General features: G+C 39.8%; 1 protein-coding gene and 1 pseudogene across 1 annotated transcript in view; one reads left to right on the top strand and one right to left on the bottom strand.

Annotated features, from left to right (window-relative positions):
* The window catches only part of IL1RAPL2 (interleukin 1 receptor accessory protein like 2), a 1,497,587-nt gene that overhangs the window by 79,733 nt on the left and 1,405,240 nt on the right, over positions 1–12,614 (bottom strand). The window lies entirely within an intron of this gene.
* On the top strand, positions 7,877–8,308 carry LOC105979309 (annotated as a pseudogene).

Raw genomic sequence — 12,614 nt, 5'->3', positions numbered from 1 at the left:
AACCTTGGACATGCCATTTAACCTCACTGAGCCTCATATTTTTCATCAGTGATATGGGACAAATAATATCTATTTCTTAAGGATGGTGAGAGGAGGAAGGGATATTATAGGGCTGAAAGTACTTTGTAAGCTTTTTAAAGCATTATGCAAGCATGAGTGGATGTTATATTTTAACCTCTTGTAAGCAATAAGCAATGCCACTAACCATACTGGGAATGTTCTGGTTGACCTTGTGAGAGGGCATTGCATGATGCTCAAGTCTACTTGATTTTTGCCTGTTAATGATACAGCATGTTATTTATGCTTTGCATCCACCCAGCGTGGTGGTAAGAAAAACACTTTGCTTTCTCTGGAGAAGAAAGAGAACAGGTGAGTGCACCAGCCAATTATTCACTACAGGAATGCCAGAGGCAGCAAGAGACCTGCAAAACAATTTTTCCTTGCAGTCAAATACATCCAGTTCTTGGTGAAAGTCATAATTTATTTCCAGTTCCTTACAAGGGCATTTTGGGAAGTATTGTCCTTGCCATCATAGAGTCCCCAGAATGTATTTGCCCTTTACTAGTCAAACTTTAAAAATAATAGAGAGGAGAACTGGTAGCAAGAGGAGACCTAACTTAAAGCTTGTGTTCTTGGATGCCAATTTCTTATATTTGTGGCAGTCTGCCGAGTTATATTTTGTATACCACCAATATCTCCTGAAATAAAGGCTGGATAAGAGGCCCTGGAGTTTGAAATTATAACTATACAAATGTTTTACACTAGAGGTCACTCTTGCAATCTTAGAGTAAAATTCTGGAATTAAGAAAAGACAGCAAAATAAAACACAAAGCAAATACCCATCAACAACAAAACAATATGCATACAACAGCAATGAAGCAAGAAGATAGTTTTGCATTTTAAATCTATGAACATGCCCTTAACATTGTCAAACAAATTGGTAATGAAATGGACGATCATTATTGAGTGTAAAAGAGGGCTGACAGATAGTAAGTGCTCTACCAGGAGGGCAGGCTGGCAGCCAGGCAACCAGTCAGGCAAACAGGTAAGCCACCCATTCTACTCTGACTTGGGACATCAACCCACAGTGGTACTGAAGTTATCAGCTTGATATAGATGTAAGTAAACTGCAATGACATACACATTTAAAACCAACTGAGTAGTTTATAAGAGGAATTGCAGAAATTCAATGCAGCATATATTAAGACTACCTGCACTGTCTGGATGCTTAAAGAATAGTCATTTTTATTGTGAAAATTCATTTCTTTAAAAAGCTATCCTAAAAATATAATTTTAAAAAGTCTATCCTGTGTCTAAATAAATGAGTGGATTTCGAATTATCCTCTAAGTTGCTTCAGAGACTAGCCATATATATATGTGTACAGTAGACTATATATGTAACTATGTAAAGGTTCAACCTCTTCTCTTGTTTCGACATACCTTTTATCGCTCCTGCAAACTTAAATGGCCCTTAGATGTCCTCCTTAAAAGTTAAAAAAAAAATCCCAAGGAAACAAGAGGGGTAAGAGAGAAAGAAATTCTCACCATTCAAACCTCAATTCATTTTTAAGGGAGATACACAATACGGCACCTGACAGTAAGCCCAAAAGGGACAGGGCCAGTGCCCCAAGAGGAAATAAATATTCAGACCAGAGGAGCACAGCTCTGCGGAGCAAACATGGGTAGCACTAGGGAGCACCTGTGGAGGGAAAGAAGCACTGTGAAGGAAAACGGGGAATAAAGATTTCAAATGATGTCAGGCTCGTTGTATGAAAGAGATGTTAAAAACCTGCCTTTTGTCTGTACATTAAATCAACGTGATCATGAACAGATCTTTTCATTTTTTCCTTGTGAAAAAGGAGGTAGTGTAATGCATATTATTATTAGATCCACTCTAATAAACAAGTTCTCAACCAGTAATAAATCAAATGACTACTGAAGCAGTAAGTCTGTGCTTTCTAACATGTCCTCTTTCTTAATGACATGTTTAATACAAAAACAAAACCATAGAAATGGGCTTTGGTTTCAAAACCTAGAATGCTTTGTTTACTAAAGCATGTTCGTGAAATGTCACCATAGAGTCCCACTGGGATTTCAGCACTTTCCAAGAACTTCAAGCCTCAGTGCCTGGGACAGTGAGAGGTAGTTATGCTAGAATGAGGGAAATCAAATGATAGGATACGAGTCCCGAAAAGTCTGTGAGTCATTTAGGGAAATTCTTTTCACAATGTACACCTTTGAAGCAAATGAGATGATGTGGAAGGTTCTGTCTAAACACAGGGGGGGGGGCGGGGGGGGGCAGTGATTACGTGGTTCAATTATCTCTACAATTTTTGCCCCAAATAATCCACTCTTGCCTCAGTTTTAGTTTAAGTTTTATCTTTCTGCCACATTTGTCCAGGAAATTGAGTTCAGCATTCACTTTCCTCTAAGAAGTGACTCTTAATGAACAACTTAGCTCACTCCAATTTATATTGTTGCTTTTACTGTGCTCCATTGCCTTGGGGAAATTGACCCTTTCTTATTATGACCCAGCATTTCCACAATGAATGTGAAAAGTGGGAGAAATTGCCAGAGAAAAAGAAAACGAAGGACAAACAAAAACCAAAACAGCACATCAAAACAACAGGCAGACTGAGAGACAATTCAGTGGCTGTTGGAAGCCATTTGAAAGGGGGTAATCTCCTATTTCCCTTTACCTAGAAAATAAAAAGCAAACAAACAAAAACAGTTCTCTGCTGCATGACCTGGCTGCTACTTGGAAATTAAAAAGAGTGAAGTGGTACCTTAGACAAAGACAAAAGGGCCCAACCAATTTATGTAAAAGAGAGAAAATAAAAACCTTGTTAACATTATATAAACCTCTAAGAAATGTATCTTGCTTACTACCAGGACCCTTCTTTCAAAAGTTCAAAGGAAAATGAAGGATTTGTATAATCCTAGAAAAATACTCGAAACACAAGATCTCATAGAGGAGCAGAGATACTAAAGCAAGAGTCACTGTAGATTACGGTAATCAAAGAAATAGGAATTAACTAGAGCAAGAACATCTGGGTTGTAGTACAAAATGATTTACTCAATCGTAATACTATGAAACTGGGTAAATAAATAGTATATAAGCTAACTTCTCTAGAAAGTATGATCTATGGGGCTGAAGTTTTCTGTCCATGATGTTCACTGCTATTGCCTGAGTACCAAGAGAAGAGCTTGGTACACTGTTACTGATGTTATTGTCAGGGACAATGGTGGTTCTGACCCGCAGCAATGTACAACAGAAGGAAACTCTGCATGATCATGTGCCATCCTCAAAACTGTTCCTATGCTTGAGCCCATTGCTACAGCTATGGTATCTTTACATCTCTTTGAGGCCCTTCCTCTTTTTTGCTGGCCCTCTGCTTTACCAAACATTATGTACTTCTCCAAAGATTGGTCTCTCCTGACAACATGTCCAAAGTATGTAAGATGAAGTCTCACTATCCTTGTCTCCACTCTGCACACCCTCATTTACAATGATATGATTTTTTGTTGTTTGATTCCTGATACCTGATCCCTTCGACACTTCGTGGTCACACAGGCTGGTGTGCTTCTTCCATGTGGGCATTGTTGCTTCTGAGCTAGATGGCTGCTTGTTTATCTTCAAGCCTTTAAGACCCCAAAAGCGATATATTTTGATAGCCGGGCACCATCAGTTTTCTTCACCACATTTGCTTATGCACACATTTGTTTTCTGTGATCATATTGGAAAGGTGGGAACCCACTGATATGATTTTTTGTTCTCTGATGCCATCATAAAATCAAGGAAAAATAACATTATTATTATTTACTGCCTGACAGCCTTATAATTCTTTCAGTCCTTAATTATTTTGACTGTATACTCTTTGTTTCCTGTTCACATGTGTGTTCATTTGAGTTGACTAGAGAAATAAATTCATAGACAGATATGTGTGTAAGAGGGAACTTTATATCAAAGAGCAATTGTACATGAAAAAAAATCCCAGTCCAGTCTAGATCAAGTCCATAAGTCCGATATTACTCCATATGTCAATATAATTCCATAATATGGCTCATCAGACTCACACAGCCATACAATGATGCTGAATACAGGAAAATCACAGGCCAGTGGGTGGAAAGTATTGTGGATCCAGTGGTGGTGGAAGCATCTCAGTGCTGGCATGAGTTTTCACGTGGCTCCTCCAGCTCCAGGGCTCTGGCTGGCTCTATCGGTGTAGCTCCACATGGCTTGTAAACAGGAATTGTCTCGCAGGTACTCAAAGCAGAGAGAGACTGTAACTGCCCTCCAGTGAGCTATTTATCTCCTTTGCGCCTCCAAATGAGGTCATCAAGTTGTGATCTGATTGAAAGGATAGACTCCACCCCTTCACAAGTTGACAAGAGATAATGTAACTGCCACAGACCACCCCTTATCAACTTGACACTTTTACACAACTCTTTAGCCATACATAATTTTTAGCAAAACAATAATAAAATCATATCTGTACCTAACAGGATAAAACTAAAATGCATGCAAGTCAATATGTGCCAGAGTTTCATTGAAACATAATATTCTATAAGTGAACAACATAACAATATTCTAACAATTGCAGTTCAGTGAACACCATACTCTTAAAATATATTCCCCCACCTATGAAAGTTTTTAAGCCAGCCACTCCATTCGGGGTATTCAATTTCTTTACTGACCACTAACATTAACCCAATGCTTTGAGGAGACAATCATAATCTTTAATGTGAAGAATCTTCATTCCAGTTGGAACCTTGTGAGTCTGCATCCATAAGCAAAGTCAAATCAGGACAGGCTATCCATAAAGTCAGCAGCAATATGCACCAGTTCACAGGCTCTTCTCTTCATCTGTTTGGGTTCTGGTCAATTCAATGTGAGCTGCCTCACAAAGCCTCAACAGGGTGCCCATTGGTCACCCCTCCTTTAGACCATGGGCCCTTCACAAATTCTCAATAACCCTAGCCTCCTTATGCTAGGTCTTGAACTTCAGAACAGTAAACCCGCTCTTGTATCCTCCTCTCTTCCCTGTGAACCAGGTCCACAGGTGTCAGTGGCCAGACTCAACCTGTCTCTCTATTATTGATTTTCTCACACTTCCACTCAACAAGTGGATCCAGGTGTTCACCTAGCAAGCATTTCTGCTTGCCCTCAGGCTCCCTTTAACGTTCAGTCCTAGAGAGGAGTTGCTTCATGGATCCCAATTTTTTCCACCTTTTGACACAAACCACTAGTTTAAAACAAACAAACAAACAAAACCAAAGGGTTCCTTTTTTCCCCCTTCAATCTATGAACAGCCTCCTAGACAGTTCTCTTTACATTGGAATGTCCTGAGCACTCAAGACACTGGGTGGGGCTTAGCTTTTCTGAGCCTTCTGCCCTGACCCCTTTAAAGATTCAAATTTTAATGGCTGAAGGCAAGGCTTACAAACTATTTTCATACTTCCCAATAATCATTTCTATCAATCATTATACCAACAATAATAAGCAGAAGAAATCAGTATAAACAAAGTGGAATTAGACCCTAAACTCAATTCTTAAAGCAGTCAAGTTCAGTCCTTATCTATCTTATCTTAATTCTTATCTAAACTATTCTATTGATACAAAATATGGCCTTAGGCTCTGAATGAATCAAGCCCAGATTCAGGCCTTCCTTCTGTCAGCCATTTTGACCATCTGTCAGCCATTTTCTCTAAGCAGCATGGTCTCTGAGAAGCTCAAGAGGTGGATTTTGCCACCCAAGCACAAGATTCACATTTATCACAATCATTTTCACCATTTCAAACAGGAACAATCAAAGACAACAACCAAACAAAATAATCAAAACTTTAACTTCCAATATTCTTTCCAGAAAACAAACCAGTAAACTGCATGGCCATATCTTACCTCTGGCTAGCCAAAAAGGAAAACTACCATGAGGCAAAGGTTTAACAAGCATCTACTCTCCATCTTCATGATTTGTTTCTCTAGTACCCCATTCCCAAGGTACCGTAAGGTGTTAGTCTAGGTTGACTAGAGAAATAAATTCATAGACCCTCATATGTGTGTAAGAGATAACTTTATATCAAAGAGCCATTGTATGTTAAGAAAACATTCCAGACGAGTCCAGATCAAACCTATAAGTCCGATATTACACCATATGTCAATACTAGTCCATAAATTTCTCTTCAGACTCACACAGCCATGCAATGATGCAAAATGCAGGAAGCTTACAGGCCAGTGGGAGGAAAGTCTTGTGGATCCAGTGGTGGTGGAACCATCTCAGTACTGGTGTAGGTCTCCATGTGTCCCCTCCAGCTCCAGGGCTCTGGCTCTATCAGCATAACCCCATGTTGCTTGTCAATAGGAATACTAAGCAGAGAGTGTCTCTGGCCTCCAATGAGTTATTTATCTCCTTCATGCCTCCAAAATGAAGTCATCACACTGCAAACTGATTTACAGGTTAGACACCACCACCCACCTTTTGCAAGGTGACTGGAGATTATCTAACTGCTCCAACAACAATTTTATATTTTCTACAGATATAACAAAAATATTATTTGATCTTTCCTCTAGGATGACTGATAGGTTTTTATTACTGATAAGTTTAGAAAAGTTTCTGTTAGCTCCACAACTGGTTATTATTGATGCCAATCAAGTTTTGATGATAGCTATGAAATTTTGAGAAACATTTACCACGGTCTGAAAATCAATTTTCTGTTGTTCTTAGGTACAGATAGTAAATCCATCTCATTGAGAATCTTTTACTAACCATGATGTTCTTCTTTGGGGACTGGTCCCTTCTGATCACATGTCCAAAGTACACGAGATGAAGTCTAACCATCTTCCCTTCGAAGTAATTTTCTGACTAGATGTCTTCCTATTCATTCTTCTGACAGTCCATGGTCTATTCAAAATTCTTTTCCAAAACCGTAGTTCAAAGGCATCACTTCTTCAGTCTTCACTGTTCAGCTTTCCAATGCATATGAGATGACTTAAAATACTTGGAGGCATAGTTGGCTCCACACTAAGCTGCTAAGTACAAGGTCAGTGATTCAAACCCACCAGCTGCTCTGCAGAAGAAAGATGAGGCTGTCTACTCCCCTAAAGATTTAGAGTCTCAGAAACCCCAGTGTGGCAGTTCTACTCTGTCCTGTAGGGTTGCTATGAGTCAGAATTGAATTTATGGTAGGGAGCATGGTGGGGGGGGGGGCGGAAATCAGGTGCTTCTTAGTTTTTAAGGTAGCATCTTTGCTTTTAAACACTCTCAAAGTGTCTTGCAGCACGTTTTCAAAATACAATATATCATTTAATTTGACTGCTATTGCACAGGCACTTATTATGGATCCAAAGAAAATGAAATATTCAAAAACAATTGTTTATTATAATGTTGATAATTGGTCCAATTGTGAGAAAACGTGTTTTCTTTTTATTGAGGTACAATGCATATTGAATGGTGTAGTCAACCTTCATCAGTAAATGTTTCTACTTTTCTTGGCTTTCAGCAAGCAAAGTTATGTCAGTCTACACATCAGAGGTATTTAAGGAACCTTCTTACAATCCTGCTGTTCCATACTCTCCATATAGTCTAGCTTCTCAGAATACTTCCCAATACATTGGTTGAGTATAGTGAACAACTATAACTGTGGCATGCTCCTTCCTGATTTTAAATCACATAGATTCCCTTTCTGTTCAAAGGACTGCCTCTCGGTCTATGTATAGACTCCATATATGCAAAGCAAAGTATTCTGGGATACCTGTTCTCCCCAATGTTATCCTACAGGATTTGTTATGATCTGCACAATCAAATGCTTTTGCATAGTCAATAAAAGACAGGTTAGACTGAGGTGAGAGGTAAAGCACGGAAACGTTTGCGCTAGCGATTCCGGGGGAGATTTCGGCCTTCTATGTCTTCCCCTGAAATTGCTTCCCTCTCCTGGGGACAAATGAAAGTCCAAGGCTCTACCAAAACCTATAAGGACTGCAAAGTGTGGCCAGGGGGCAGTCGAGCTTGGGATTGGAGAGAAACAGGAACCTAGCATTCTCCTGGGGTGCAGCCTGCGGAAGTGGAGGAAGTTGCCAAGAAGGGTGTGCAGACTCTTGTGATTGGCCGAGGGATTAGTGAGGCCTTGAAGGTGCCCCCGTCCACTGTGGAATACCTGGAGAAGCAAGGCATCCACGTGCGGGCCCTGCAGACGGAGCAGGCGGTGAAAGAGTACAATGCCTTGGCTGCCCAGGGAGTCAGGGTGGGGGGCGTGTTCCACTCCACCTGCTGACCAAGCCTCCAGAGGAGAATAAAGCACTAAGCCAGCAGCCTGTGACCCTCCCTCTTACCACTCTCCATACCAGCCTTCCACGAGCCTTTCTGGACACCTGTTCACGTCCGGTCCTACACTAGGCTCTGGGGCTTTGGGGATACACACGACTGAGGCAAGTGCCTGTCCTTGGGGTGTCTGGGCATCAGGCGAGGAGACAGATGTTACTACTAATAATAACAATAATGATGCTGTGTTAGGCTGGAAGCACAAGGAACTAAATGGTAAAAATAAAGGAAGCGTTCTGTCTTGAAGGCTGAAGAAAAGTTATTTGTTTTTTGAGAAAAGTTGTAATGCCTTAAAAGTCTGTTGCAATGAAAGCTTTGGAATGTATAGCCATCCACTCAACCAGTATATTTATTGTGGACTTCATATGCCAGGCACTGCTGCGCCCCAGAGGCAGAGCAATCCATGTTTGCCCTCCTGAAACATATTCTAGTGGGGGAAATAAACAAGTAAACAAACAAACAAAAAAGACAGGTTAACATCTTAGACTAGAATAATTTCCCACAGACTGGGTATATATGTATTTCAAAATGTATTTCTTTTATGTTCACTTGTACTTCTGGTGCCAAATATCTTAAGAAATGTTATTATTGTGGTATAGCGTCTAGTTTAGCATTTTTGTCTCATTGGGTGAATGGACGAGTGGGAACAAGGTTGAGAATTATATCACGGAAACTATTCCACACAGGAGTGGTTAGCCTAATTTAAGTATATGTACAAGTGACAGTGAATCCTACGACTATGTCCTACTGAACTCAAATGTTTTGCTAGATCCACTTCTCAGTTGGATCCCTAAATTTCTCAAGGCTATTCAAGTACCACTACATAGCAACAGAATGTTTATAACTAAATTCACTTAAAATATCTTCTTCAAATTTCATAAAACCACATGACCATATATGTGCATTGGTAAGATAATTCTCAGGGCTTTGGAGCAGTGCTATATGGCTTACACTTATAATTAGTTTTAATAATAATAATAAATTCATCTCTAAGTATACGAGGAGAGTTTATAAGTCTCCGAATGTTATGTAAGTATTGATGATGATGGTTAACTTACTAACCGACAATAACATTTGTAAAAGAAATTAATGTTAGGAGAAGCTACATTCAGCTATGTAGGCATTAATTAGATACTGTAGGTACCCTGGTTCCTTGAGCATCACTGTATAGAACCGAATCCCAATGGTCTAACTTGAGTCTCAGGAACTATGAGAGGATATACAGTGATTAAAAAAATTTTAATAATATATCCCCAGCAATGTATAAAACAATTCCAATGATTATAAGGATGCTATGGGACAGGGTAGTATTTGACGCTGTTGGACAGAGGGTTGTTGTGAGTCTGAACCAACTCAAAGGCATCTAACAAAAACAACATGTTTTTTATTATATATTATGACAGAAAATGTTTGCTAATCCAGTAATAGTATTAGAAATAAACTGTGATTTTATTCATCACAACATTTGCACATACCTACAAATGTCTGAAACCCAAAAACTCGCTGCCATCCAGATAATCCTGACTCATAGTGACACATCAACAAGCAGGGTATACTATTGATTCACTCCTTATTGTATTGGTGTGCTTCTGGCTTCATAAGCCCCCTGCAGTTTTAGAAACACTTCTGACCTGGGCAGAGAGTACACTAGGATTTTTCTTCTTCTTCTTCTTTTTATCAATTTTAGAATATTTTTAATAATCCATTCAATCATATCAAGAAGCATTGTACAATCAAAACCACAATCAATTTCAGAACATTTCCCTTTTTTACCCTGATTAAATCATTAAAATGAATTGTGTAATCACATTCAGTTCTAGTGCTCCCTCCCCTTCTCGCCTTCATTGTTTAATCCCCAAATCCCCTCATCCTCTCCATTCCCTTCCCCCTTTATCTCCTAAAATGTAGGGGATCAGTCTTTCTCTCTGTGCATACCCTCCTGTGCTGCACAAACTGGTGAACCCAACAGAAACAGTAAAGAACAAAACCAAAATATCATAGTAAGGATAAAACATAAGTAATATAAAAACAAACATATAAACAATGAGTAAAGAAAGAAGAAACCACCATCAATATTTTAAGAGCCAGGGAATAAATTTTTGTCATGGAACAAGTCAAAGATACTTCCACCTAGAACAAATTCAGACTGGGTCTACAGCAGTGGTTCTCAACCTTCCTAACGCCACGACCCTTTAATACAGTTCCTCATGTGGTGATGACCCCCAACCATAAAATTATTTTCATTGCTACTTCATAACTGTCATTTTGCTACTGTTATGAATTGTCATATAAATATATCTGATATGCAGAATGTATTTTCATTGTTACAAATTGAACATAATTAAAGCATAGTGATTAATCACAAAACAATATGTAATTATATATTGTGAAATATTTATTTCTAATGTCAAATCAATGAAATTTTGCCTTGAAGCATGGTGTAGCATGGGTAATAGTCTTGATGCCGGGTACTCTTTTTTTTTTTAAACATTTTATTAGGGGCTCATACAACTGTTATCGCAATCCATACACACATCAATTGTGTAAAGCGCATTTGTACATCATTCTCAAAACATTTTCTCTCCACTTAAACCCCCGGCATTAGGTCCTCATTTTTCCCCTCCCTCCCCGCTTCCCCCTCCCTCATGAGCCCTTGATAGTTTATAAATTGGTATTTTGTCATATCTTGCCCTGTCCGACGTCTCCCTTCACCCACTTTTCGGTTGTCTGTCCCCCAGGGAGGAGGTCACATATAGTTCCTTGTAATAGATTCCCTCTTTCCTACCCATTCTCCCTCAACCCTCCCTTTTTCGCCACTCACACCACTGGTCCTATAGGGCTAATCCGCCCTGAATTCCCTGTATTTTCAGTTCCTATCTGTACCAGTGTACATCCTTTGGTCTAGCCAGACTTGCAAGGTCGAATTCGAGTCATGGTAGTGGGAGCGGGGAGGAAACATTTAGGAACTAGAGGAAAGTTGTATTTCTCATTGTTGTTACATCGCACCCTGACTGGCTCATCTCCTCCCCTAGACCCCTCTGCAAGGGGATCTCCAGTATGCCGGGTACTCTTATGTGGGTGTATCTGCATGTGGGTGGCCCCGCCTAGAGACAGATAGAGGAGTGGCGTCTCGGTTCCTAAGACCATCGGAAATAATGTGTTTTCTGATGGTCTTATGTGCCCTGTGAAAAGGTCATTTGACGGCCAAGGGTCGCGACCCACAGGTTGAGAATCACAGGTCTAAAGTGACCCAGTATCAAGCTTGATCCAGCATAATTGGGATTATAGTGATCTATCTTTGATAGTAATGTTGTTCCAGTCCTTTGCCTGTGGCTAGAGGGATCTACCAACTAGGATTCTTTATCCCAGGAATGAGTTGGGTCTGGAATCCGCTTTTCTATCTTGATATCCCTTAAGCGACCATGTCCATGCAACTCTTAGCAAGTCAGCTACAGTGTAGATACACAAGGCTGTACCAATTTCTCATTGTATGAAACGGTAGCCCTAAACTGGTTATCCCTACCGATTCTGATGCTGCAGCTTAACGGACTGTTTCTCTAACCTCCTTATGCTTTCTTCTATTTATGTTCCTGGCTCAACCTTCAGGCTTGATGCCTTGCCTTCCTTCTATGACAGACTTTTTGTTTCTCTTTTTCAGTGAAGTTTCCTGTGATGGCTAGCTCTGGATTCGAGGACCTGTTATTCCAAGATCCATGGTTAGATTTTCCCTGGTTCCATTAGTGGAAACTGGGTCACAAGTTTAGTATATAATATGCTTGAGATGATCCCTCCATATTCACATGGGCCCCATACCACACCTTAACTTATCTCTGTCCCGTTTACCCAATTCTTACAATGCCCTTGATGAGCTTAAGCATTGGCCCTTGACACCAAGACCATTTGACCTATTTTATATATGCCAGTGTCTCAATCTTTATGTGGGGGCTAGTTGTAGTCCCTATAGTTACTTGTCATGAAAAACTACAGTATAGTCACCAGATTTAAGCTTCTTGATTATTAACCATCATCCAGATCAGCCACAAGGAGCCCCCATGGATAAGAGTTACATTGAAATTCCAACGATTGGTAGTTTAAACCTACCATTCCGTTTTAACCTATCATTCATTATGAGAGATAAAGATGAACATATTTGCTTCATAAAGTTTCACAGCCTTGGAAACCCTATATAGGTTCCTTATGGGTGGTGTAGAGGGCTATGTATGCACTGAGCTGCTAACTACAAAGTCAAAAGTTTGAAACTACCAGCCCCTCTGAGAGTGAAAAATGAGGCTATTT

This window comes from Echinops telfairi, unplaced genomic scaffold, assembly GCF_000313985.2.
Source record: "Echinops telfairi isolate 266 unplaced genomic scaffold, ASM31398v2 ScPeMD7_7427;HRSCAF=8465, whole genome shotgun sequence".
NCBI lineage: Eukaryota > Metazoa > Chordata > Mammalia > Afrosoricida > Tenrecidae > Echinops > Echinops telfairi.
Note: the sequence above shows the minus strand (reverse complement) of the source record. Positions and strands in the feature narration are given on the sequence as shown.